This window comes from Dreissena polymorpha, chromosome 16, assembly GCF_020536995.1.
Source record: "Dreissena polymorpha isolate Duluth1 chromosome 16, UMN_Dpol_1.0, whole genome shotgun sequence".
NCBI lineage: Eukaryota > Metazoa > Mollusca > Bivalvia > Myida > Dreissenidae > Dreissena > Dreissena polymorpha.
In genome coordinates this window covers 7863960-7889206 of record NC_068370.1, presented here as the reverse complement: position 1 = coordinate 7889206, position 25247 = coordinate 7863960, and the positions used below count along the sequence as shown (strand labels likewise).

General features: G+C 37.3%; 1 pseudogene; it reads left to right on the top strand.

The window, feature by feature from the left end:
- Positions 1-4805: 4805 nt before the first annotated feature.
- Positions 4806-24894, top strand: LOC127862826 (actin, clone 302-like; annotated as a pseudogene).
- The last annotated feature ends 353 nt before the right edge of the window (positions 24895-25247 follow it).

The window sequence follows — 25247 nt, the reverse complement described above, 5'->3', positions numbered from 1 at the left end:
AAACAAAAATATTTAGTATGGCCATGAATAAAATATGTTTTTATGATACACATCCTTTGGCCCTACCACATTCACCTAAATTTAATAAACAAAATCTCTGTAAATTGCTTGAAGACTTAAAATCTAAATTCGTCTTAGTTCCTGCTGATAAGGCTGCTAATAATGTTATCATAATATGACGAGTGTTTTATGTTCAAACTATTTCACAAGAACTTTCACAAACTACATCATATTGTGAGTACAATAAGCAACCTAATGAAATTATTACCGACCATATTGCCCAATGCATAAAGTTAAATGTTATAGTCAATATTACTGACAAGAAATTGCCATCACTTTACTGGATACCTAAATTACATAAGACGCCATATAAAAGTCGTTTTATCGCTAATTCAGTGTCTTGTACCACCAAACAATTATCAGTGTATCTTACATCTGCATTGAGTGCTATTAGATATCATATAGCTAAATTTTGTAATAAAGTTTATGAAAATAGTAATATTAACCTATTTTGGTCAATAATAAACACCTTAGAAGTTATTGGTAAAATTGAAAATAAAAAATATAAGGTGTCACAGGTAAGTACTTATGATTTTTCGACACTATAAACAACGCTTCCTCACGCTTTAATAAAATCCAAACTTGTTTCTTTGATTGAAAAAACTTTTGCTAGAGAGAAATGTTTGTATCTAGCTTTAAACACTAAAACAGCTTTTTTTACTCATCAGATATTAGATAATTACATCATTTGGACTGGACTTGACTTTTGTGCAGCACTTACTTTTCTTTTGGATAACTTGTTTGTTGAATTTAATGGTAAAATATTTAAACAAATTATTGGCGTTCCTATGGGTACTAATTGTGCGCCACTTATAGCTGACCTTTTTTTATATTGTTATGAAAGCGAATTTATGTTAGAATTATCTAAAACTAAGCAAGTAGATTTGATTAATTGTTTTAACCTTACTAGTAGGTACATTGATGACATACTTAATTTAGATAATCCATTATTTGAACAATATATTCACAAAATCTACCCAAAAGAACTGGTCTTAAATAGATCGTGTATATCCAATACAGACGCTGCGTATTTAGACTTACATTTAACTATTAATAACTATTTTGCATTCTTGATGTAAAGTCATTTTGCACTTTTATTATAAACAAAACTACTAAAAATTCAAATTAAATAAGTCCTACTTGTATCGGACATCGGTCTTAATGTTTTCACGGGCGGCGGGTTTTTAGGTCACAATATACCAAAAGATTTCTTACACAAATTCATTGTAAAAGCAATAACTTTAACAAAAAATAAAGTCAAACTTTGCGCGTAGACACCCCCATTATCATACCTTTTCTTAAAGAGCATTCCAAGCCGCAATGATTTAAACAATAAAAAAGATAGGTCATCCAGTATGTAAGAAAGAACTCATTGCGAATCAGCGGGCACTGTTTTATGGCCATCTTTTTACCGGCATCCCTCCAGTTGATGATGGTTTCCCGCCAACTGTCAAAGTCTCATGTAGTCTCCAACCTAAAAGCAAAACAGTGAATTTGTAGCATTTAAAAATGTTTTCCCTACCACACGAACACAGAAATATTCAAAAATAAAGCAATGGCAAGTGCCCGTACAGAGAATTGTGTCTTCAAATAAATGAAGATTTTGTTTTTAGAAGGTATAGCATTGACCACCAAAAGTATTTAGTATATTGTAACCTGTAATTCTCACGGGGGTAACGTGAGTAAGGCAAGACTTCCGGTTTATCTAAAAAAAATCACGGTTTTGCAATTCTCACGCTACAACGGTACTGAAGAACAATTCAGGGGCCTATATGTTTGTATAGGTCCATGAACAATAAAACGATGTGACGCGATGTTATAAAATATATTTGAAGATTTACATGGTTTCTGTTATCGATACGATTATCTTATATCAGTTTGTATTATTTAAATAAATATTTTATAAGGTTCATCTGCAATGTTTGAGAGTCATAAAACCAGATATGCGTCTTTGACAAAACATGAATTAGGCCTTGATTGTCATTTGACATGTTATTAGAAGGTGGCGCATGGTATCTTATCTTAGAAACAACATCTACACGTGTGGAGACATATGGTGTCATAGACATTCCAATTAACACTTGTAAACCACCCTTGGGACATCGTCGCTCACTGAGTGAATCATTTCGTTCCTCGATTGCAGATGTGTGTTTTTTTGTTACCACTATCTTGCTTAAATTGACAATCTGTAATTAACGAAGAAAACCATCACTTATTGCGTTCGTGTTTTAATACCTAATTTTAAATCTAAACTTTATAGTGAAACTTTAAGAAAGGAATAAATATGTTTACGGAAAAACACAATTTTTAACGATAATTTAAGTTAAATTCTAAAGTACATATAACATCTTTTAAACTGTAAGGCAATTAGTGTAATCAATTAATGTGTATAATCGGAGATAAATATTGCTCCAAATTGCACGATTGGTCGCACACATAACGTCTTATAGTCTTTCAAAATTTATGAAAATATAAACTTCTTAGCGCACATATGACCATGTTTTTATCTTACCGAAACATTGTAAGTTTGTTCGCCGATAACCGCTTGCAGCTAATGAGACAGTTCTTGTTCACTTTTGAAGGTATTTCAAATAAAGTTTTGAAATAATACAAAAATGAACCTAATGCAAGACAGAGATATCATGTCCAACCAATCTGGACCAAACAAGCATAATTTCTCTCAGGTCATTTACCACAATCACACACACTAGTTTTTTACTATTTATCATTCAATAACAGTTTATGACGAGAAATACAGCCTAAGTAAATCATGTGTGTAAAATAGTGACAATCATTTTGTATCGGTCAACATAATGATATTTATTAAGGAACGATGATTACTATAGAGAGAAAGGAACGTTCACAATGATGTTGGATGAATATGACGATCTTAAACGTCATTTCACTGATACCACCTCCCCTTTCCATAACACAAACAGCCATTACTACAGGAGATAGATATCAACTGCAATATCATACTGGTGAAGGTACGTAGTATTGATATACATGTATGTATCTCACAGCTGAAGGTACGTGCTATCGAGATTGATATCATATCGCTAATGGCACCTTTTGATGGTAGTGAGATAGGTATCATACTGCTGAAGTAACGTGGTAGTGTTATAGATATCGTACTTCTGAAGGAACGTGAACTTGAGATATATATCGTACTGCCGAAGGTACGTGGAAGTGTAATATATATACTGCTGAATGGACGTGGTAGAAATATATCATATTGGTAACGGTATATAGTAGCGAGATATATATAATACTGCTGAAGGTATATGATGACGAAATATATATTCTACTGCTTAATGTACGTCGTTGTGAGATATATATCAAACTGCTGAAGGAACAAAGGAATGAGATGGATATCACACTGCTGAAGATACATTGTAGTGAGATAGATATCATACTTCTGAAGGTACATAGTAGTGACATAGATATCATACTGAGGAAGGAACCTATTAGTGAGACAGATATCATATTGATAAAAGTACGTAGTAGTGAGATATATATCATACTGCCGAAAGGTACGTGGTAGTGTGAAATATATTTTACTTAATAATTGACTTGTTAGAAAAATATATATCATACTGCTGAAGGTACATGGTAGTGTGATAGATACCATACATCTGAAGGAACGTCGTAGAAAGATAGATTTCAAACTTCTGAAAGAACGTGATAGCGAGATAGATACCATACTAATGAATGTTCCTAGTAGAGATATAGATATCATACTGTTGAAGGCACTTGATAGTTAGATATGAATCATACAGCTGAAGGTACGTAATACTAAGACATATATCATACTGTTGAAGGCACGTGGTGGTGAGATAGATATCATATTGGTGACGGTATATGGTAACGAGATATCGTACTGCTGAAGGTCCATAGAAGTGAGATAGATAGCATACTGCTGAAGGAACATAGGAGTGAGCCAGTTATCTCACTGCTGAATGAACATTATAGTGAGAAAGATATCATACTGCTGAAGATACATAATAGTGAGATAGATGTCTTACTGCTGAAGGTACATTATAATGAGATGGATTTCATTCTGCTGAATGTACATAGTAGTGAGATAGATATCATACTGCTGACGGTACATAGAAGTGATATAGATATTATCATATTGCTAAAGGTACGTGGTAGTGTGAAATATATTTTATACTGTTAAATTGACTTGGTGTAATGATAGATATCATACCGCTGAGGGTACATGGCAGTGTGATAGATATCATACCTCTGAAGGAACGTCGTAGCAAGATAGATATCAATACTTCTGAAAAAACGTGATAGTGAAATAGATACCATACTAATGAATGTTTCTAGTAGTGATAGAGAGATATCATACTGCTGAAAGCACTTGATAATTAGATATGTATCATACAGCTGAAAAAACGTAATACTAAGACAGATATGAAACTGATAAAGGCACGAGGTGGTGAGATAGATATCACTTTGGGAACGTTTCAAAGTAGTGAGATAGATATCATACTTCCAAAGGTATGTGGTGGTGTGAAATACATATTTTACTTCTGAAATAATTTTGCAAAATGAAAGATAACACACTGCTGAAGGTACATGGCAGTGTTATAGATATTATACCTCTGAAGGAACGTCGTAACAAGATAAATATCAAACGTCTGAAAGTACGTAATAATTGGATAGACGCAATACTTAATGAATGTTCTTAGAAGCGAGATAGACAACCAACTGCGGAAGGCACTTGGTAGTTAGATATGTATCATACAGCTGAAGGTACGTAATACTAAGACATATATCATCCTGATGAAGGCACGTGGTGGTGAAATAGATGTCATATGGTGAAGGTACATAGAAATGAGATAGATATCATACTGCTAAAGGTACATGGAAGTCAGATATATATCATACTGCTGAAGGTCAATAGTAGTGAGATAGATATCATACTGCTGAATGTATATAGTAGTGATAAAGATATCATACTGCTGAAGGTACACACTAATTAGATAGATATCATACTGATAAAGTAACATAGTACTGAGATATATTATATTGGTGAATATAAAAAAAAGTGAGATAGTTATAACACTGCTGAATGAACATAGGAGTGAAATAGATATCATACTGCTGACGGTACATGGTAGTTAGATATATATCATACTGCTGACGGTAAATAGTAGTTAGATAGATATCATACTGATGACGGATCGTAGTAGTTAGATAGATATTATACTGCTGACGATACATAGTAGCTAGATAGATATCATACTGCTGACGGTACTTAGTAGTTAGATAGATATTATACTGCTGACGGTATAGTAGTGAGATACATATCATACTGCTGTTTGTACATAATAATGAGATAGATAGCATTTTGCTGAAGGTACATACAAGTATAATAGATATCATACTCCTGAATGTACAGAGAAGTGAGATAAATACCATACTGCTGAAGGTGCATAATAGTTAGATAGATATCATACTGCTGAATGTACATAGTAGTGAGATAGATTTCATACTGATGAAGGTACGAGGTAATGATATAGATATAAGACAGCTGACGGTACGTAGTAGTGAGATAGATATCATACTCTTGAAAGCACGTGGTAATGAGATAGATATAATACAGCTTAATGTACATTGTAGTTATAGTAGTAAAACAGATATCATATTGCTGTAGGTGCATAGTAATGAGATAGGTATCATACTGCTAAAGATATGTGATAACGAGATATATATTTTACTGCTGAAGGTACGTTTGAGATAGAAATCATACTGCTGAAGGTTCGTGGACGTGAGATAGATACCACTCTGCTGAAGAAAGTGTTAGTGAGATATACATCACGCTGCTGAAGGTATCTGATAACGCGATAGATATCATACTGCTGAAGGTACGTAGTAACGAGATATATATCATAGTGCTCATGGTTATTGGTAACAAGATAAATATAATACTGCTGAAAATTCGTAGAAGCAAGATAGGTATCGTTCGGAAACGCGGATGTTTAAGACGAGTTAAATTTGATCAGAGTAAAGAAAAAATATTATTTTAAAACAGTTTTATCACATCTTTTTTTAGACAAGTTATATTCGAATATCATTGTCTATTGATATATACTTTTCTACTTCAATGTAGATTTAAGTATCATTTCATTGATAATCAGTCACTTAAGCATTATTTTACGAGAAGCTGAGTCATGAAATTAAATGACTTTACAATCTTACATTGGAATCAATAATACCAAAGTAATGAGTTTATAAAGAATTCTTTAAATTTTAACATTTCATGAACGTAGCATTTGGAAGGATATACATCTTATTTATGGTTCAATGCTCGTTCAACTGATGTTTATACCACCACAAAAATTGAAGTAATAATTAAATATAAATTGACGTTTTATCAATAAAGCTACGAAAGTCATATTAGCCTGAGTGTTATTAGGCTATTTGCAAACATTCGTTTGAAAAGACACGATAACAATTTAGTTATACATTCAATTTCATTTAATTCGTAAAGTTTATCATGATCAGAATATTATAACCGTTGTGTTAACCCATTTGTGCCTAGTGGACTCTCCCATCCTTTTAAATTGGAACAATTAATTTCCAAAATTAGGGATGTCTAGAATATTTATTTCTATATTTAGAATATTTTTTTTACAGAAATTCCTTTAAAGCAAACAGCGCAGACCCTGATGAGACGCCGCATCATGCGGCGTCTCAGCTTGGTCTACGCTGTTTGCCAAGGCCTTTTTTCTAGACGCTAGGCATAAATGGTTTAAATTGCACACATTTATAAAAACAGCTTAAAATGATTTTAATATTTAGGCACTATGTTATGGAAGGCTATTCTTGAGTGTTTACGGTGATAATCAGGCGAATGAGATAGTTATGGGCATGAAACTGCAGGCGTTTCATTTAGATTTGAAAACAATAATTAAACATAATTTGAATCAAAACAGGGACATTGTTTGAAACAAATCTTGATAAAAAATGCATAATGTATCATTTGATTTTACTACAAGAATGTGAGACAGCTAATCCAACATTGAGAGAAAATAATAATAAAAAACTTTATTTAAGTGATAATTAAACAGGTTAATTAACGTAAGATTGTTTCAATTAGAGAGAAAAGGAACGAGTTACGATACATTTTGATAAGGATGAAAATCTCAGCTTCCTTTCCGCATCCTCATAACCCCACCACATAATTGCTTTAATAAGGGATGTAGGAAACGTGTAACAAAACCATTGGATGAAGATAAATATCTCCCATCCAATAATTCCTCCAAAACCGCCACACCCCTCGACATTCCTCTAACCGCCAATATCTTCCCTTCGTAACCCTTTATTCTCCTTACCCCCAATTTTTTCTCCACATCCTACCCAATTTATCTTCACCCTACACCTTAAACCAGCATCTTAACTTCCTTATCTCGACCGATTGCTCCGTACAACCAACTTCATCATTTACTCTCCTGATACCAACCCACTCATCTATCCAACCCCATCCCCTTACTCTGAGAACACAACTTATGTCTCATTCATCCCCCTGTAACTTCCATAATATACACCTCACCATTTCCACCACCACTCTATCACTCAAATTTCACTCACCTCGACTCTCCGGGCCCACCCCTCACCATCACGCCCCTCATCTCCCTCATGTTCACCCTTTCCACTAAGCCGTTATCCAAACACCAGCCCCCTAAAACGTTCACCCTTTCCCTCTCACTCCAACCACATCCCCATGACCCTCATATACAGACGCATCAAAGTCCATCAGGCAGTCTGAAAAGAAGATAAAACTTTTGAATAAATAAAGCTGTATTGTGACGGCCGGACACTCGGGTTATGTTTGACATGACATATTGTCTGACAAGTCTCTGATCTAATCAGACAATGTTTTTGTCTGGCTATTCAGTCTGCACACCAAATGACTTAATGACATAGACATGACATAATCCCATATTTCGCTTCAAGAAAAGATTTTAGACTATGATTGTTTAATAGTGTTTCATGAGCAGTGAACGCATTCGTTATTTTGAGAAAGTCAAGAGCTATCGTGGTTAGTCTATGCCCGGCGTCTTGTGTCGTGCGTCGTGCGGTTAGCATTGTCAATTTATAGCTCTTACCCACTTTATAAGTCACATTATTTTACTCTAGTGGAAATATTGTTTACAATCTTGATGATATTTGGTCACAATTTATCTTTCAACAACATTATGCCAAGTTCAAATCTTTATCTGATGTGTCCAAAAACAAGGTCTTACGGATAAATCTTTAAAAAAAAACGTAACCACTCAAGAAGCCATATGCATGACATAATAATGAGGAAACTTTGTAACAAGGTTTATTTTGACAATATCTTACGAATTTTCAACGTGGGTTAAGTGTGTTGAAAAAACTTTGTAAATAGGTATAATCTTAGGAAAACCTTGTACCGCTCTAGAAGTCGCATTGATGAATCAGCTTCATAAAAATTGATCGAAGTTTATTTTGACAATATATGGGCTATATTCGAATCTGGGTCACGTGCGATCATGAACTAGGTAATCATGCCTAATCTTAGACAGACTTTGTCAACACTTCAGAAGCCACATGAATGAGAGTTCACCTGCTTAAAAACCTTAAAACCACTAGACAACCCACATATATGACGCAATTCTGCTTAAACTTAATCAAAATGTTCACTTTGACAATATCAATGCAAAGTCAGAATCTGGGTTTAAACACAATTCCCCCCTAATGCGCCGCTTTGAAGCCATATAATTGACCCTTGACCTTGAAGGATGACCTTGACCTTTTACCACTCGAAATGTGCAGCTCCTTGAGATACACATGCATGCCAAATATGAAGTTGCTATCTTCAATATTGCAAAAGTTATGACCAAGGTTAATGTTTTAGGACAGAATGACAGAATTACACCCGATCATTCGATCCGGGGCATAAAAACTAGGCAACCAGGTAAACTCTTAACAAAACATTGTTACAACAATTGAATCCTTATTTATCACTCAACCTTGATGACACTAGGTAAAATGTATATCTTGGCAATATCCTGGAAAATTTCAAATCTGGGTCACATGTGTCGCAACTTGGTCAGCGGGCAAAATCTTGAATGAACATTGTAACCACTTTCGAAGAAAGAATAACTTAATATTGTGAGCAAGCCGTACTGTGTTTTTATTCCGTCGGAATAACTCACTTAACTTATCATCAGAATGACAGCTACTCGGGAGAGAAGCCCAGAGCAAGAGAGGTATCCTCACCGTCAAGTACCCCATTGAACACGGTATCGTCACCAACTGCGACGATATGGAGAAGATCTGGTACCAAACCTTCTACAACGAGCTCCGTGTGGCCCCCGACACCACGCAGTCCTAACCGAGTACTCACTGAACCACAAAGCACAAAGCAGACAGGGAAAAGATGACCCAGATCATGTTCGAGGCCTTCAACGACCAGGCCATGTACATTGCAATCAGGCTGTGCTCTCTCTGTGATCTTCCGGACGTATCACCAGTATCGTGCTCGACTCTGGCAACGGCGCCACCCACACTGTTCCCATCTACTTAGGTTACGCTCTGCCCCACGCCATCTTGCGTCTTGACATGGCCAGCAGAGATCTTACTAACTACCTGATGAAGATCCTCACTGAGCGTGGTTGCTCGGTTAGAACCACCGCCGAGCGTGAAATCGTACTTAACATCAAGAAGAAGCTCTGCGACGTCGCCCTAGTCTGTATCCATGAAACCACATACAACAACATCATGAAGTGCTAAGTCGACATCCGTTAGGATCTGTACGCCAACACCGTCCTGTTTGGAGGCACCACCATGTTCCCAGGTGTTGTCGACAGGATGCAGAAGAAATTCATCCTGGCTCCTTCCACCGTGAAGATCAAGCTCATTGCTCCCACTGAGAGGAAGTATTGGTGGATTGGATTGGTGGCTCCATCTTGGCCTCAATGGCCACTTTCCAGCAGGTATGGATCAGCAAGCAGGAATACGACGAATATGAACCCTCCATCGTCCACAGGAAATGCTTTACAACTATACACAGAAGTAGACTGTTTAATCAATTTAACTTTTTACCATCTGGTACTTTGCAGACAAACTTCTTAATTAAACTTTCGCAACATTCTGATGTTACTTTTACTTTTGTAAAATTATTTACATGCATATTTAATAATTTAACATTTTAATCGTTGGAGACACGCTGCCTTTTCATTTTGCCCTTTTTTCGGAATACTGATTTCCCGCTTAGGCATTACAATTTACACAAAGTCGTATTTTGAAAACTACGCGGCTTATTGAAGCAACTTGATTTTATAAGCATTCAGTGACCTTGTCGTCCAAAGGGGGACCACTTGATCAGGTGCGCATTCAAACATGGTGAGAGTGCTTCGCCTATTGTTTTACGTGTTCCAACATTTTGTGTGTTGTTAAACAGGGTCTCAACCTTATGGCGATCCTTTTATCTGCCTATGTTATGTTGATAAAAATTTGTGAGAAATAGATCGATATCCGCGGTGTAGCTTGGACAGAATATTTATCTTTTTGCAATATCTAGGCCAATTTTTAATCTGCGTCAGTGAACGCAAAAACAGGCAAACTAAGTCAAATTTGAAAATAAACCTTTTTATACCACTGGAAGCAACATTATTATGACTCAATCTTGATGAAACTTGGTAAGAATGTGCATCTTAGCAATGTAAAGAAACATTTATAAAATCATATCTAGGCAATATTAAGGCAAAGTAAAAATCTAGGGCACATGTTTTAATTGGGTCACCAGGTTTAATATGAGAAACACCTTGTTAATACTCTAGGGGCAACATTGATGACTAAAACTTGATGAAACTTTGTCACGATGTTTAACTTGACAATAATAAGCCCAGATAAAATCTTAGTCAAGAGTGTCCGAAAAATAGACCACCATGTAGCATCTTTAAAAAATAATGTATTACTCTAGAATCCATATTGTTTTACTCAATCTTGATTCAACTTTGTCAGAATGTATATATCTTTAAAATAAAGGTCATGTTTAAATCAGGGTCTATTGGGTTCAAAAACCAGGTCACCTGTTCAAGTCTTGTCTCTCTTGTAACTCTCTTGTCATGTACCGCTTTAACAAATATTGCATACTTTTAAATCTTTTTTAATTAAAAAATTCCTACTTTCAATAACTTGTACGAACTTGCATTTACAGTTTCTAATAAATAAAAAATAAATCCAACAAAATTGGAATCGGGATCGATTCGTTCAGTACATGTTTAAATGGACCTATCGAAGGTATCTCCTTATTTAGTTGTGTTAAATCAATGTTGATTAACTTTTTCATGAATGTTTATGCTAAATTTATAAAACCGTATAAACCAATTTCAATTTACACACTATCATGATAATTTCAAAAACTATTAAAACCCTCAGCAAAAGTGCGCCTGTGAATATTTCATTCATAACCATTTAAATAATTCTTCTAAATTTCGGCGCGAGCGGAAAGTGTTCTCAGGACAACTTTTATATTTAAAACTACACATATATATATTATTCTACTATTTAATAATCAAAGCACTGAGTGTACTGAAGTTATTCGCTATTAATGTAGATTTGCACAGCGTTTGTACAAACACAGTGGCGTGATATATTTATAAACAAACTATCTTTTTAGCCTTTCTCCCTTGCCAGCTAGAACTTATTCACCGGTTGGAAACAGAGTTTTGAAGTGCAATTCTATTTCTACAGATTGATGGGAATATATATAAACTTGATCACACTTGCTATTATAATTTTCCCTCAATTATTTGAAAGATAGCAAATAATCTACCATTAATAATTTATGGGATTGTGTTTTTCATGAACTGCAATAGGGGCATAGTCTTTGCATCAGATGGTCGCTCACCCTAGTTAGCTGTTTTACAAAAGGAAACTTAGTGCTGTCATAACTGTACTTAAAACATTCTTATTGAGTTCTTCAGCAACCAACTTCAGACACTTGAGTTCGCTTGTATAAATATGCTCACGCGGAGCAACAAAAGTAGAAAGTGTTCAAAGACTTACTTTAAAACTTTGGTCCATAAAATAGCGTAGGGACATGTCTTTCACGAAATATAGAAGATTTTTGTGAGCAGATTGAATTTAGTTGCCCATTGTGTTTCAGTGTATACAACCATGTACCTAGATGCACACTCTATTGAAACATACAATTGTCATTCTCGTTGAACGTGTGTCCGTGCTCTAAATAGTTGTTCACACAAATGCTACATTTATCTAAAGCAGACCAAATCACTGAAATGTACAGTGTGCGATTATTAAAAACAGTTATCCGGGTAAAATAATAAATGTTTTGCAGCAAATATATTTTTTTAAATAAAATGACGAACGCATGGGGACATCTAGCGTGAATCATATTGACCATCAACATGTGTAGAGTACTTGAACTTTTGTAGTATGTGTCGAATAACCAAGTCATCTGACAGTGGCCCAAAAAGAGTAATACGTTGTAAATATTCACAGAGAATCGATTCAAGACGTCATCAAATAAAAACTTAGTTTCGCAAATAACGTGGATTACTCATTATGCTATGATCTAACTATTTAATCAACACGTGAAAAGCTTGTATACAAGTCAGATATTTAAGTAGTCCGTGTAGTAAAGGGCCTATCATACAACCGCAGCGCCACCGTATTTCGAGTGGCGCAGCCAGGAATGAAAATACATTTTTCTATGATCACGAGTGAATTAAAATCGATATTCCACCAAATCAAACAATTTTTCTTTTTATTTTATGCTTACAAATGCTTTTTTGTATTCTTGCTATTGCGAACATTATTATTCCCTGTTGGGCGCCGCGAAATTTTATCACATGTGTGTTCAATGTTACGAATGCGCAATTAATTTTCTACTATATTACATATAGCATAGTTGGAAGTTCGAGATCAATTTTTACCATGACCAAGCGCATACCCACTTTATCATCATACATCATTGAAAAAATAATTGCATAAATTCTATACGCGGTAACTCAAAATATTTACCTTAGAATAGGCACACCGGTTTTGACAGCTGTGCAGAATGCCATTTTGGGCTCAAATAGTATGATCTCCTTTCAAAGCCGGGAACCATCAACACAAACAGTAGAGCACAAAAATGGCTTTTTTTTTTATTGCTTACAAATATACCTTCAAGTTGATAACAAAACCAACCATTTGCAATGTATTTTATTAATCCTGGGCAGCATGCACTCAACAATGTGGGCTAAGTATCAAGTTGACTGCATGTAACCCTGCAAACAGGAGTTCCGGTTTGGGGTTATGTGACCTTTAAGAGAACCCAAACCCTTCACATTTAAATTAAAGGCACTTTTCCCACAGGTATAATCTGGTTTGAGAAAGATCACAAAGTTCCGGTACAATGGCACACAGATTTATTCATAAAAGTTGCCGTTGAAAGCGTCATGCGTAACAGCGTTTCGCGTCAAGAATAAAGGTAGAAAAGCCAAACTTACATCATACATGCAGCACTTAGACTACATACGAGGCATCCGTTTCGATTCTAAGAGGCAAAGTTGATGTAACATATGACTTAATAAGTGAAAAATCATCAATGGCAATATTTGTGCATCAAAGCAGGTTTTAAACCGGATTCGAACAAACTTTTTTTTTTTAATTGGACACATTTTAGGCAAAATCAATGTAGAAGCAGCATTTATGATGTCCTTTGACCCAACAAAAGGGCTTGCTTGCATGGAAAAACAACTTCACTTCCTGACTAAAAAAGTCATCGTCACACATGAGCCTTAAGTCTTTTGTCACACCTGGACCTATGATTCCTCGGCTCGAGTTCCGTCTCGGACAGGCTCCGGAAAGTGTCAGTCTGGCCAGGGTGCTCAATTCCGGGTAATCTGAGAAAACAAAAAGGTTTTTTGTGCACATTTACCCATTTCGGTGCCAACTAATGTAAGTTAGATACAATTTGTGTAAGCTTTCAATAGACTTTGTTGCTTTATTTGCTGCAAATGGTTAATTAACCACGCCGGCATCACATTGTCGGGCTCACTGGTGGCGAAGTTATCGCCACAAAATGTTGTTTCAGAGCTGCAGTAAATGAAAAACACCCACTTTTCCTAATTTTGGTGACACAAGTGTGCCAGGATATCAAATAATATCATAAGTGTTGAATTCGTATGTATTATTAAATCAAGCATGTAGTGCCAAAAATTTAACGGACGCAAATGGTCTGTTAAGTTAATGTGAAGTTACTGGCGAAGTTTATCGTTACACAGGAATAGTTAACAATTCGCTATTTTATTAACAATTTGATGTATTTATGTACAACCGGGTCTGGTTCGCACATTATCTAGATATAGCGCTCACTTGCTAAGATATGATGTATACAACACATGTGAAATTAAACCCGATACACTAGTTAAGTGTGACTGCTATGCACGAACTTTATTATATGACATTCTTATTCATTCGTACGGTTCAGTGACAATCATCAATTGTGAAATAGAAACAGTTTCGATAAGTATTTTAACCGGTATTTAATAAAACGCAAATGCTTGTTTGAAGTAGTATTTTTGGGAAAGAACACTTATATATGTGGAATGTCGCCCATACATTATATTTGTTTGTAAAGAGAAATACAGGTTAACTGATGTTCCTTTGCTTTTGTACCTTCAGAATAACCTAATAATGCAAATGTTTGTGAAACGGGTATGGGAATGTCGCTTCTTAAATTGGCATCCCGTACAATAATGAAGGGGCGATAATACCGAATTAACATAAGCAATGTTTAATTTTCACGATTTGGAAAGTATCACCTATGATTTTGACCAATTTTACCCAATAACTTTATGTATGCAAGCTGAGGTTGCATTCCTCAAACGTTGAAAAAGATGCATGTGCGTCGAACAAAATGTGATATGTCCACCATGATGACAGTTACATACGAGTAAATTGTTGGAAGGTCAACAGAACTGTGAAATACCTCAATGTGAAATCTGTTGCACGGGTCCGCAATCAGTATGGCTCACTAAGTGCTCTGGTTAATACTATTTATGAATCACATGGTAACAGAGACGACTCTTTCCGCTTTTAATTGATTTTTGCTAAGAAGAGATTTTCTGTTAACGAAAAAACCCATACAAGCGGAAAGTGTCGTCCCTGATAAGCCTTTGCGAACTGCACAGGCTAGTCTTGGACGACACTTAACGCAAATGAATAAACATCTTTTCGAACCGAATTCAAACAGGATTTATTTGATATTGAGATTAACTTTGTTTTATATACTGGTTAACTACGATCGAAATATTTGGGACATCCTGCTCACGAACATACATTCCACGAATAGTGAAATCAACTTTATCCGACCCTTACGTAGTTTAAGGAATAAATAAGCAAAACTGATTTCGTACATTTTTAAATCGCTTTTCGTACAAAGAGGACGTACAAAGTAACGTATTTTCCACTATGTGATAAAACTTATTGTGTAGGTGAAAATCGTTCTACCGTAGATGGAATGTGTTTTGTACAATATCATATTAACAATTAATGACGTTTTAATTTTCCTATCGTGGATGGGAATGGAGTGGGTTTGTTGAATAATAATGGGCAGATCATTTTATTACTTTGTACGTGCACAGCCCGTTAATCTTCGGTATTTGTATTCGAAGTTTCATGATGATTTTTATCTTTTTTTATTTAACTTGCGAGTTAATGTTTTGCAATGGGCAGACAAACAGAGAATTAGATTGACAGACGGACATGGGGCAAACACAAAGCCAGAAGCTTAATAGGGAATGCATGATCATATACCTTATGTACTTTTTTAGTGTAGTCATATTTATTTGGGTCTATGCTTAGTAATTGTGACATGACCTTTGGCATTTGGAAGAATTAAAAGGTCGTGCTTAATACACATGATGTCGTGTATAAGTTTAAGCCATTCAGGCAAGTGTTTATGTTTTATTTCATAAACTATGTACGACCTGTAATAACATAACTGCTGTAATCTACGACTACTTCTTAATAAAATAATAATAATAATAATAAAAAAGAAGAAGAAGAAGAAGAAAAGTAATAATAATAATGAAGAAGATAATTCAGAAGAAAATATAATGATGCAGGCAAAATTGATGATTACGATGTTGATGATTACGATGATGACGATGATGATGATGGTGATGATTATGATGATGATGAGGAGGAGGGGGAGGAGGAGGAGGAAAACAACGACGACAACGACGACGATGATGATGATGATGATGATAATGATGATGATGATGATAATGATGATGATAATGATGATGATGATGATGATGATGATGATGATGATGATGATGATGATGATGATGATGATGATGATGATGATGATGATGATGATGATGATGATGATGATGATGATGATGATGATGATGATGATGATGATGATGATGATGATGATGATGATTATGATGATGATGATGATGATGATGATGATGATGATGATGATGATGATGATGATGATGATGACGATGATAATGATGATAATAGCGAATTTTGTTTTAATTGAAAGTCTACCTAAAAAAGCTATTTCCAATAAAGATCCAAATATAAGCTCCTTTTAAACCGTTGACAATCGTGGGTGTTAAATAAATCTTTAAACACCTACTTGAATATGTTTTAGTACTCATATGAAAATGGTTTCGTGGAAATAAATAGGATATATTTATAAATAGCTTTTCGCAGAACAAACGTGTCGATCATATTATTTTAATAAAATCTTAGGTGCGGAGGCAAAGTGAACTTGTCTATGGTTGAATGCATATTAATTTTACGATCAAAGCAACACGCTGGTAATGCGGATACTTCGAAAACCGATGAAACTCCGATAACAAAGATCAACCGTTTCGCTACAAAGAACGCTAGTTAAACTTGTTAAAGCTCGTGTACAATGCGATGATCCGGCGGTTGGGTGACTCAAAAACTGGAAAATATATGGTCGTATAGACTGTACTCATCAGACGTATCGAATAAGTTTCACATTCATTTTTCAAATTTATACACAATTATAATCATATTTAAAAACGATAAGAAAATGTTTCGGTAATTCGTTTTTAATTGACGTCAGTACATAAATATTTATTTATTGCCTGCTTGCTATAACAGTATTCCACAGCAAATTCTGTATATATTAATCACTAAAAAGAGTTTGTTGTTTCTGGTAAAAGTGTCAAGTAATCGGGAATAGAAGTGCCATTGTCATCGAGATGATCGGTTAAAGAGGTGTCCATGAAAATTTGGCATCCGAAATATTTGTTGAAATATGTACTGACCATCCAATTTATGCTCATTATCGATGGAATTTTATCGTGTGTTTTTTGCACAATCCACCGTGTTTTTCCGCGCATTTCGTTCTACGCAATACAAGTATTATACCATTAGTCGTTCAAACAATGTTCCGTGAAAAGAACCAAAAGAACAAAACATAAATGCAAAACAAGCTGAAGAACTCTTCTCTCGCGCGTGGCTTTTGTTGTTCTATGTTATCGAAGCGCCATCCGTTATCAAAGTATCCGCATACCCGGCGTGAGTAAGGAAGGACCTTTTTTTTCTGTTATTTGCAAATTTTACTTGGAAAGCACCTATTCATGCACACAAATATTAGATTTATTGAAGTACCCCGTCCTTCTTTAATTGAAATGATTTTTTATGTGACCTTACCTTGTGTTAGTAATGTTGTTGCTGTTGTTGTTTGGAAAGGCACCCACCGCTAGTAGTCATGTCCAGGGTTGTTTTAGTATAAATTATACTCATCAAATTTTATTATTTAATAAGTTCAATTGTATATTTCATATGTATTTTATCATGGGCTTGTTTTTTTGTTTCGACATTTCATTGCAAGTTTCATTACGACTTTCATTCATTGCACTGATTCTTAAATTATTTATTCTACTTCTTACTCACATTGGTGATTGATAATAGCCATTAAATGTTATCAAATCCTACTGTCTGTTTATACGTTTGCTCCTTTTTGCATCAGATGGCATTACCCCTTTTGGAAAAGTAAAACTCTTTTGTTTGATATCACATTTTTGTCAGCCGTCAGCCATCTTTCTTCCTGTTCCAAACGACTGAATTGTTTGAAGTCAAGGTTATCGGCAATGAATAGAAAAAGCCCACATCATGTCATGATATTATGCACCGCTCTTGTAAATTGTCATATTTTAACTGCGCTCATGTTTAATTCTTATTTAAAATTCAAGATGGCTGCCATTTGTCTGTTTTACTCAGTTAGTTGTTAAGTTGACGTTCGAATGTAGTTAAGTCGTAGTGTCGTCATTGACCAGTTATTTCGTCAATGACCACTGTTTGCACATGTACTCTTGGTCATTGGCCAATATTTGGTCAATTGCCATATTATGACCATTTTTCGACCACTTTTCGCCCCAGATTTTTGGTCGATCCAATCCCAGAGTATATAAGGAGCCGATTTTTTTTTGCTCCGAGTCAGTCTCGCTCAGTTTTAATATTAGAACCTTCTCCACTTCATTTTTAACAGAAACAACTTGAAGTAGAATACCATAAACAGCCTACAGCGATCGATGAAGCGGTCTACAACCTGGTGACACTAATCCAAACCAAAGCGGGATTTGAGGGCAAGCGGGGTCATAAGAATCATAAAGGGCAAAACTGAGAGCTGTTGGAACAGACGAGTCTTTCTACGAAGAACTTTAAGCACCAAACAAGCAACCATCATACAAGAAGGCAAGTAAGTGACATAAGAGACCTCAGCCGGACACAACAGAAAGCAACGACGGAGTCTTGCAACAAATATTAAAACGGCTGAACACCTTGAAATAAAGAACTATAAGTGGCAATGGGGAAATAAAAAGTAGAAGAGAAGTGGAATGCCATGGAAAAAGCCATTTTGCACGAGAATGCTTGGTTGAACAGACTAAGGGAGATGTTAAAGAAACAGAGTCCGATAATATAAGAGAAGTGAGAATCCTTTAAACGAGAATGGACCAACCCTTGCGGCCAAAGGGAGATCCCAGTAGAAGACGAAGGAGGCCAGCCAAGTGAATTGGTGGATCGCTTGGGATGGAACGAGGTGGTGAGATTAGAGAGAGCAAAGCAGCTGGCAGATGGTGTCTGTGTCAAGGAGATGGTAAATGATATACCCGTTAACGTTTACTACAGCTTCTGGGGCGCCAAGGACAATTATATCAAAAAGAGTGTTTGCACAATTACGTCCTGAGAGTCGACCGATGCTTAAAAAGCCAGCCTGTCTGATGATTGCGGCGGATGCTCCCATTACAGATGCATGTCAGGCAAGATTGAAGTTGCAGCTTGGTCCAGTGACGATGACCGAAGTGGTAATAGCGTCGGAAATAGAAGACGACGCCTTTCTATATTATGATATTCTCAGAGGGAAACAGGGTAGGCCAGCAGACAGCAGACATCTTGTTAAGCGAGAACAAGATTGTTCTAGATGGGAGCGAAATACCTGTTTTTCAGGTAGGTAGGCCAGGTAGGACAATGCAAGAAGTCGCGGCGAGTGACACAACGGTGCCAGATCAAGCTGAAGCTTGGTAAAGGTATTCGGTGAGAGGTTTGCGAGTGAAGATGATGACAAGCAGGCGGACTACGCAGTGCAACCAACGCAGCACTTCAAGAAAAATATCCGTTACAGATGGCGTCAAATTTAGTCAATTTAAACCAATCGCAAGCCTGCACGGTCAGGAATCTTAACCCTTTCATGACTAAGGTTCATCTGAGACAAAATGCAGTGATCGGAAGAGCAGTAATGATTGAAAGTGTCGTTTCCGTGGTATCGCAAGAAGAAAACATGGACAAGGAAAACACTTTTTTCATCTTTAAGAAGAGTCATGGCAAGTCAGCCGAATACAATTAAAGGCAACTCAAGACTTCTGACACCTGCGAAACTTGGTCAGGTCCCGCCGCACCTCATATCTCTACTTGAGAGATAAATCAAAGAAAAGACGCAGGCCCAAGTTGAATCAGTCGCAGGGTTACTCATCAAGTTACAAGACACATTTTCCACAAATGATTGGGATTTGTGTTATACTCGTTTAACTGAGAACTCGATAAACACAGAGGTTGCAGCACCCGTTAAGCAGAGACCACGTCGTTTCCCGCTAGCTTACGCAGACGAAGAAAAGTGCGCAATTGAATACCTCCTTAAAAAGGGTGTGATTCAAAAGAGTGTCTCACCTTGGGCAAGTCCGATTGTCTTAGTTTAAAAGAAAAATGGAAGCATTTGTCCATGTGTGGACTACCGGAAATTTAATGCTTCAGTCAAACCGGATGGCTTTCCTCTGCCCCGTGTTCAGTACTGCCTTGATGCGGTAGCGGGCTCACATCTGTTCAGTAGTTTCGATTTAACTTCAGGCTACTTTCAGATTCCTTTGAAGAAGGAAGACATCTCGAAGACATCCTTCGTATGTTAATACGGCCAATATGAGATGACTTGAATACCCTTTGGTTTAAACAACGCAGCCAGCACCTTCCAGCGGACCTTTACAAGGTCTACAGTGGCTCACATGCCTAGTCTATACCGACGATATCATTGTTTATGGCTCTACATTTGAGCAGCATCTTGAGCGTCTAGACGAAGTTCTATCCCGGATCCGAGAGGCTGGATTGAAGTTGAAACCAGACAAATGCAACATGCTTCAAACAGAAGTCGTATTTCTGGAGCATTTGATGTCCAATAAAGGCGTTAAACCCGACCCCTGAAACTTGGCTAGAATAACTGGCTGGCCAACGCCTCAAAACCCCAACAGGCGAGGCAGTTCGTGGCTACATGGTCATATTTTCGTCGGTTTATCAAGGACTTTGCAAAACTGACAAGACCACTGGTGTTTGACCAGAAAGGAAGCAAAGTTCGAGTGGAAAGAAGCCAAAGAGAAGTCGTTGAGTGTACTCAAACAAGCCCTGATCAACCCGGTAGAATTGGGTTATCCCCTAAATAAAGGCATGTTCTTCCTCAACGTAGATGCATCAGGTGTGGGCATTTGAGCTGTACTTGCTCTGTTCCAAGAGAATCGTGAGCGCGTGATATCCAATGCGAGCCGAGCGCTCAACAGGTCAGAAAAGAATCACTACATTACAGAAAATGAGCTACTAGCGGTAGTGTATTTTGTGCAGTCTTTTTGACAATACCTGCAGGGTAGAAGGTTCATCGTCAGAACTGATCATCAAGCCCTAGTCTGGCTCTTCAGCATGAAAGAACCCAGTGACACAATCGCAAGATTGAACGACATTTTATCGGCGTTCGACTTCGCGATTGAATACTGTCCAGGTCTAAAACAGCCACACTCTTACGCTTTAACGAAATGAAAAGGACAGCGAGACTGTGAATGCCCATTGGTCGACACGAGTGAGCCACTTAAATTCGGCCCATGTACAAAGTATCGAAAGAGGGCAGCGTCTATGATGTCAAGTCTTCCAGGCCCACAAGATGCAAATCTTGAAACTGAGCCAACTGCATTAGTGTCTGAAAACACAGTTTCAACTGCTTAAGTTATACGGACAATGCTCAGACGATTCAGTGCAGTCAGTACCACTGTCAAGAGATGGCTGCAATGCAGAATGAAGACAGGGATATTGAGACAATTGCCGGAGCGGTAAACGCTACAAAGACACCCGACACTAGTGGGATGGTTGACAAAAGTCAAGAATCCAGACATTATTGGATAATTTGGGATCAGTTGCTAGTAAAAGAAGGTGTGTTGTATCGCAGGGGAAGATGCGATTCTTTAACATCCCAGACCAATTTGCAGCTTGTTACTCCAAAGAAAATTAGAGAATCAATTATAAGACATTCTCATAATGCTGTTACAGCTGGTCATCATGGTTTAAAAAAAACAACCGAGTTGTCGTAGTGATATCCTTCAATTGGTTCAATCAAAAAACAGACATCCGGCTGTACATTCAAGCGTGTGATGTATGTGAGAGGAACAGGACCCTTGTCAAGAAACCAAAGGCGCCGTTGGGGCGACTACAAGCAAGTGCTCATTGGGATGTGTTGGCAGTGGAATTTGTTGGCCCTCTTCCTGTGAGTGCTAGTGGTAACAGATACATCCTGATAATGTCTGATCACTTTACCAAGTACGTAGAGGTGATTCCGGTATAGACCCAGACAGCTGAGGAGTGTGTGGATAAGATAGTGGATAATTTTATTTCGCGCTGGGGTACGTATCTTTCCATCCAATCAGATTAGGGTTCAGCAATCGAGAGTCAGTTATTTCAGAAAATGTTTTCTATCTTCGGGATCAAGCAGACTCGCACCAGCCCGGGCAACCCATTAAGGCAATGGCCAAGTTGAGCGATTCTATCGTTCCACTCCCCCTCCCCTGAAAATGATTTGCGCATATTAGTCGGATGAACAGAGCTAATGGGATTTGCATCTAGGAAGTATCGCAGGAGCATATCCAGCAACTCCGCACGAGAGCACCGGTCTGTCGCAAAACATGCTTGCAACTGGTCAAGAAGTCCGTCTGCCTCTTGATGTCATTTATTGTCTTCCTAGAACCGCAGAAGACGGGGACTCTGCAGCGGGAAACGCCTTGAGGTTGAGGAAGCAAACAAGTTGGACCCATGTGCTCGCTCGTGTTTTCCTAGGGAAGAAAGCCGAACGAAATAAGGAAACCTATGACTCAAGAGTGGCCTTGTATAAATACAAAATACAATTTTGGGTGCATTGTATGGCTCTTACGGGAAACCAGAAAAGTTGGTGTTACAAACAAGCTGGAACCTCACTATGATGGACCATATGTCATTACAAACATGCCATCAACAATAAATTTGACAATGCGAATGGATACAAATGGGCAAAAGAAAACAGTACACCATGATAAGTTGAAGCCCTACGTTGGAAAATGTGTTCCGTCATGGTTGTGCAAAGTGCGAAGAAAGCTCAAAACGCTCGGTGTGAAATATAACAGTGCTTAAAAGCAATTATTGTAGACACTTGATGTATATGTTGGATTTTGGAACATTGATTGTCCGAATAAAATGATTAAACATGAAAAACGCTATTGATAAATATATACATAAACTCACGATATAATATAAAGAAGTGAAACTCAAGTTACTGGAGCAGTAATGCATTCTAATTATATACAATTAGTTGGTCCTTTATTTAAGGCAAGTGACCAATTTCCTAAACAGTACAAACAGCACAAAACAAAACGACATAAACGCATATAAGAATAAACCTGGGGTCATCGCCTTGCAACGGTCAATGCAAAGCATTAGGGGTTTAAACCGGTTTTAGAGCGCTCATCCTTACATTTGGCCCAGCGGTATCTATGATACATATAAGTGCAAAAAAAAACTCACAAAACAAAGAAGTGTTTAACATCACAGATACTTGACGAACTCGCAAGACTTAACATAAATATATAAATAATTAAATTAAATGGTAACGGTATCACAGTAATCCAGAAAAGTTCTATGTTTGTGACATAAGTATAACAAAGTCAGCGTTTTAAGGGTGTCAAAAAAGTGTTAGTGATCAAAGACAGATTGGTTCCCTCGACTTGACCGGTAACTTGCCCTTTAATCCATGATGCTATATTTGATGGCTAAGGAGACAGCGAAGAAACCAAGCAGGGTGCAGTACCGGTGTAAGAAGTGTCAGAAGACAGAAGTCTGGTAGTGGGTTTGTTGAATAATGATGTGAAGATCATTTTATTACTTTGTTCTTGCACAATCCGTGCATCTTCCTTATGCGTATTCGAAGTTTCATGACCATTCTTATATTTTTAAACTTGCGAGTTAATGTTTTGCAATGGGCAGACAATTGGATTGACAGACGGACATGGGGCAAACACAAAGCCCAATGCTTTATAGGGAATGCATGATCAGATCCCTTATATACATTTAAAGTGTTGTCAAATAAATTTTGTTCTATGCTAAGTAATTGTGACATGACCTTAGGCACTTGGTAGAGTTAAAAGGTCGTGCTTGATACCCACTATGTCATGCATAAGTTGAAACCATTCAGGCAATTGCTTAAGTGTCTTTTGAATTATCACAAGATCCAGGTTTGCAAACGGACGGTCGACACGAGTGAGCCACTTAAATTCGGCCCATGTACAAAGTATCGAAAGAGGGCAGCGTCTATGATGTCAAGTCTTCCAGGCCCACAAGATGCAAATCTTGAAACTGAGCCAACTGCATTAGTGTCTGAAAACACAGTTTCAACTGCTAAAGTTATACGGACAATGCTCAGACGATTCAGTGCAGTCAGTACCACTGTCAAGAGATGGCTGCAATGCAGAATGAAGACAGGGATATTGAGACAATTGCCGGAGCGGTAAACGCTACAAAGACACCCGACAATAGTGGGATGGTTGACAAAAGTCAAGAATCCAGACATTATTGGATAATTTGGGATCAGTTGCTAGTAAAAGAAGGTGTGTTGTATCGCAGGGGAAGATGCGATTCTTTAACATCCCAGACCAATTTGCAGCTTGTTACTCCAAAGAAAATTAGAGAATCAAGTATAAGACATTCTCATAATGCTGTTACAGCTGGTCATCATGGTTTAAAAAAAACAACCGAGTTGTCGTAGTGAGATCCTTCAATTGGTTCAATCAAAAAACAGACATCCGGCTGTACATTCAAGCGTGTGATGTATGTGAGAGGAACAGGACCCTTGTCAAGAAACCAAAGGCGCCGTTGGGGCGACTACAAGCAAGTGCTCATTGGGATGTGTTGGCAGTGGAATTTGTTGGCCCTCTTCCTGTGAGTGCTAGTGGTAACAGATACATCCTGATAATGTCTGATCACTTTACCAAGTACGTAGAGGTGATTCCGGTATAGACCCAGACAGCTGAGGAGTGTGTGGATAAGATAGTGGATAATTTTATTTCGCGCTGGGGTACGTATCTTTCCATCCAATCAGATTAGGGTTCAGCAATCGAGAGTCAGTTATTTCAGAAAATGTTTTCTATCTTCGGGATCAAGCAGACTCGCACCAGCCGGGGCAACCCATTAAGGCAATGGCCAAGTTGAGCGATTCTATCGTTCCACTCCCCCTCCCCTGAAAATGATTTGCGCATATAAGTCGGATGAACAGAGCTAATGGGATTTGCATCTAGGAAGTATCGCAGGAGCATATCCAGCAACTCCGCACGAGAGCACCGGTCTGTCGCAAAACATGCTTGCAACTGGTC